This window comes from Sapajus apella, unplaced genomic scaffold (genome assembly GCF_009761245.1).
Source record: "Sapajus apella isolate SASKATOON/1434 unplaced genomic scaffold, GSC_monkey_1.0 scaffold173, whole genome shotgun sequence".
In the NCBI taxonomy this organism is placed as follows: Eukaryota; Metazoa; Chordata; class Mammalia; order Primates; family Cebidae; genus Sapajus; species Sapajus apella.
In genome coordinates this window covers 539,594-544,884 of record NW_022437113.1, presented here as the reverse complement: position 1 = coordinate 544,884, position 5,291 = coordinate 539,594, and positions in this window count along the sequence as shown.

Sequence of the window (5,291 nt, the reverse complement as noted above, 5' to 3'; positions counted from 1 at the left end):
AAAGAGAATTCTAGTCATCATTGACTTCTATCTTTTTCTTTTTTTTGAGACAGGGTGTCCCTCTATTACCCACCCTGGAGTACAATGGTACAATCCTGGCTTACTGCAGCGTCAAATTCCTGGTATCAGGCAATTCTTCCACCTCAGCCTCCAAGCACCTGGGACTACAGATGTGCACCACCACACCCAGTTAATTGTTTTTGTATTTTTTTTAGAAACAAGATCTCACTGTTTCCCAGGCTGGCCTTGAACTCTTGGGTTGAAGGAATCCTCCAGCCTCTGCCCCCCGGTCATTGACTTTCCAATGAATGACGCCAGCAGAACCTGGGAGTGATATTATCAGCAGTTTACTGCGGGCTTACCTTGTACCAAGCCTGGTTGTAAGGATTTTTGCCTGCATGAGTTCATAAAGTTAAGCCACTTGCCCAAGGCCATCCAGCTAGGATGTGTCAGAGCTGGAATGAAAACTCAGATACGTGTAATTCCAGGGCTCTGAAACAGTCTTTCATGTGCCCAAGAACTTGTGTGTTTATCTTCTAAGCTCTCAACAGTCTTCAAAGGTAGAGGCTGTGATTACACAGACTTGCAATTAACAAACAGAGACCCAGAGAAGTTACAGGTATAATTCATAACATACACACTGTATAGAATCTCAATCACAAATAATAATTACTTGCAAGGATTAATTTTATTTTTTTAAACCTAATGACACGTTTCTCAAAAGCAAACATTTATGAAGCAATTATTTATTCACTTCGTTTTGTTCATACATTTAACTTAGATTATCTCTCTTAAAAAAGGCATCCTCAGCCAGGCTTGGTGGCTCACGCCTGTAATCCCAGCACTTTGCGAGGTCAAGGAGGGTGGATCGCAAGGTCAGGAGATTGAGACCATCCTGGCCAACTTGGTGAAACACTGTCTCTACTAAAAATGTGAATATTAGCTGGGCATGGTGGTGGATGCCTGTAATCCCAGCTATTCAGGAGGCTGAGGCAGAAGAATTGCTTGAACCAGGGAGGCAGAGGATGCAGTGAACGGAGATTGCACACTTTGGGAGGCTGAGGCAGGCAGATCACAGGGTCAGGAGATTGGCACCATCCTGGCCAATATGGTGAAACCCCATCTCTACTAAAAACATAAAAATTAGCTAGGTATGCTGGCACGTGCCTGTAGTCCCAGCCACTCGGGAGGCTGAGGCAGGAGAATCACTTGAACCAGGGAGGCAGAGGTTGCAGGGAGGCAGAGGTTGCAGTGAGCCAAGATTGTGCCACTGCACTCCAGCTTTGGGTCAGAGTGAGACTCTGTCCCAAGAAAAAAGAAAAAAGGCATCCTCATCTCTTTGTGAATTCTTGGTTTTTATTTAGTTTTTATTTTTTTGAGACAGAGTCTCGCTCTGTTGCCTGGCTGGAGTATAGAGGTGCAATCATGGCTCACTGCAGCCTCCACCTCTGGGACTCTGGTCATCTTCCCACCTCAGCCTCCTGAGTAGCTGGGACTACAGCAGGTGCCCCCATGCCCAGCTAATTTTTTTTTTTTTTTTTTTTTTTTTTTGAGACAGAGTGTTGCTCTATTGCTTAGCTGGAATGCAATGGCATGATCTCGGCTCACTGCAACCTCTGCCTCCTGGGTTCAAGCAAGTCTCCTGCCTCAGCCTCAGCAGTAGTGGGGATAACAGGCATGTCCCACCACGCCTGGCTAATTTTTGTATTTTTAGTAGAGACGGGGTTTCACCATGTTGGCCAGGCTGGTCTCAAACTCCTGACCTCAGGTGAGCCACCCACCTCAGCCTCCCAAAGTGCTAGGATTACAGGCATGAGCCACCAAGACTGGCCACGTTTGTATTTCTTGTAGAGACAGACTTTTGCCGTGTTTCCCAGTCTGGTCTCAAACTGCATGCCTAGGCCTCCCGAAATGCTGGGATTACAGGCATGAACCATTGCGTCCAACTTCATGATTTGTATTTATTTGCAGAATGGGTCTCTCTGTTTCCGAGGCTGGAGTGCAGTGGCTTGATCACAGCTCACTGTAGCCTCAAACTTCTGGGTTTAAGTGATCCACCCACCTCATCCTTCTGAGGAGCTGAGACTACAGGTTTGTGCCACCATGCCTGGCTTACTGTTTAGCTGTGCCTGCTGCTGGTGGCTCTACAAGCAGTGACACCCCAGCAGCAATGAGCACACTCAGCACTGAGATCTTGGTTTCTTTCTTTTTTTTTTTTTTTGGAGTTCAAGCAATTCTGCCTCAGCCTCCCTCGGGGAATAGCTGGAAATACAGGACCACACCGCCATGCCTGGCTAATTTTTTGTATTTTAGTAGAGATGAAGTTTCACGTGTTGCCTGGGCTGGTCACAAACTCCTGAGCTCAGGCAATCAGCCTGCCTCGGATCCCTAAGTGCTAGGATTACAGGTGTGAGCCACGGCATCGACCTTTCTTTTTTTTTTTTTTTTTTTTTGAGACAGAGTCTCTCTTTGTAGCCCAGGCTGGAGTGTACTGGCACCGTCTCGGCTCATTGCAACCTCTGCCTCCCAGTTTCTTTTTTTTAAAAATTTTTCGGCCGGGCACGGTGGCTCAAGCCTGTAATCCCAGCACTTTGGGAGGCCCAGGCGGGTGGATCACGAGGTCAAGAGATCGAGACAATCCTGGTCAACATGGTGAAACCCCGTCTCTACTACAAATACAAAAATTCAGCTGGGCATGGTGGCGCGTGCCTGTAATCCCAGCGACTCAGGAGGCTGAGGCAGGAGAATTGCCTGAACCCAGGAGGCGGAGGTTGCGGTGAGCCGAGATCGTGCCATTGCACTCCAGCCTGGGTAACAAGAGCGAAACTCCGTCTCAAAAAAAATAAATAAATAAAAAATACAAAATTTTAAATTTTATTTTTATTGGTGCCGCGACTCGGATCCTGCCTCCCAGTTTCAAGTGATTCTCCTGCTTCAGGCTCCTGAGTAGCTGGGACTACAGCGCCACCATGCCCAGCTAAATTTTTGTATTAGTTTTTAGTAGAGATGGGTTTTCACCATGCTGGCCAGGTTAGTCTTGAACTCCTGACCCTGTGATCCACCCACCTTGGCCTCCCAAAGTGCTGGGATTACAGGCGTGAGCCACTGTGACTGGCCGATTTCTCTCTTTCTTTTTCTTTTCCTTCCTTCCCTCCTTCCTTCCTTCCTTCCTTCCTTCCTTCCTTCCTTCCTTCCTTCCTTCCTCCTTCCCTCCCTCCCTCTCCATTTCTTTCTTTCTTTCTTTCCTTTTTCGAGACACTGGCCGATTTACAGGCATGAGCCACTGCAACTGGCCGATTTCTCTTTTTTCCTTTCCTTTCCTTCCCTCCCTCCCTCTCTCCCTCGCTCTCTCTTTTTTCCTTCCTCTCTTTCTTTTTTCAGACAGTCTCGCTTTTGTTGCCCAGACTGGAGTGCAGTGATATGATCTCAGCTAAATGCAACCTCTGCCTCCCTGGTCCAAGTGATTCTCCTGCCTCAGCCTCCCCAGTAGCTAGGATTACAGGCGCCCACCACCAAGGCTGCCTAATGTTTTTTGTTTTTTTTTTTTTGAGACGGAGTTTCGCTCTTGTTACCCAGGCTGGAGTGCAATGGCGCGATCTCGGCTCACCGCAACCTCCGCCTCCCGGGTTCAGGCAATTCTCCTGCCTCAGCCTCCTGAGTTGCTGGGATTATAGGCACACGCCACCATGCCCAGCTAATTTTTTGTATTTTTAGTAGAGACGGGGTTTCACCATGTTGACCAGGATGGTCTCGATCTCTTGACCTCGTGATCCACCCGCCTCGGCCTCCCAAAGTGCTGGGATTACAGGCGTGAGCCACTGCGCCCGGCGGTCTCGATCTCTTGACCTCGTGATCCACCTGCCTCGGCCTCCCAAAGTGCTGGGATTACAGGCTTGAGCCACCGCGCCCGGCCATGTTTTGTGTTTTTAATAGAGATGGGGTTTCATCCTATTGGCCAGGACTCCTAACCTCAGGTGATCCACCCACCTCAGTTTCCCAAAGTGCTGGGATTACACATGTTAGCCACTGCACCTGGCCTGATCTTGGTTTCTCAATCCTACTCTTCAAGCAAGGGAACCAGGTTCCTTGGAGAAATCGCTGATTCCAGGAATTTTCCACAGCATGGGATTATGTTGTGGTGCCCAAGATAAATAATTCTCCGAGAATGGTGGGGACCTATTAAAAGGACACAGGTGGCTGGGCACGGTGGCTCATGCCTGTAATCCCATCACTTTGGGAGGCTGAGGCAGGCAGATCACCTGAGGTTAGGAGTTTGAGACCAGCCTGATGAACGTGGAGAAACCCCGTCTCTACTGAAAATACAAAATTAGCCGGGCATGGTGGCACATGCCTGTAATCCCAGCTACTCGGAAGGTTGAGGCAGGAAAATTACTTGAACCTGGGAGGCAGAGGTTGCAGTGAGCCGAGATCGCATCACTGCACTCCAGCCTGGGCAACAAGAGCAAAACTTCATCTCGAAAAAGAAAGGACACAGGCATTTAAAGGGGCAGGAAAAGAAATAATCAATTATAACCCATAGAATAAAATAAATACAGTTCATACTGATTTTTTTTCTTTTTTTTGCGGGGGGGCTGTTTGTTTTTTGAGACTGGGTCTCACTCTGTTGCCCAGGCTGGAGTGGGATCCTGGCTCACTGCAACCTCTGCCTCCTGGGCTCAAGCAATCCTCCCAAGTCAGCCTCCTGAGCAGCGGTGACCACAGACCGGGACACGGGTCCATTTTTTTTTTTTTAATTGTAGCTCTGAGGCATTTTATTATTAAAAAACTTGGTACTCGTATACACAAACTAATGCGAACTTAAAATCCATCATACATTTTCTTCAGTTTTTTAGCTTGATCTTCTAGTAAATCTTTGGCTTCATTGCCTTTGGCTGCCATCCCAGGCTCGAGTGCAGTGGTGTGCTCTCGGCTCACTGCAACCTCCGCCTCCCAGGTTCATGAGATTCTCCTGCCTCAGCCTCCCGAGTAGCTGGGATTGCAGGTGCACACCACCACATCTGGCTAATTTTTTGTGTTTTTAGTAGAGACAGGGTTTCATTATGTTGGTCAGACTGGTCTTGAACTCCTGACCTCTCCTTTCACAAAAAAGTTGAAATTGTATGAAAGAAAAAAAAAAAAAAAGAACTCCTGACCTCGTGATCCGCTTGCCTGGGCCTCCCAAAATGCTGATATTACAGGCGTGAGCCACGGTGCCGGCGAGATCCTCTTTTTTTTGAGACAGTCTGCCTCTGTCATCCTGGCCTGGAGTGCAGTGGCACGAGAATTGCTGT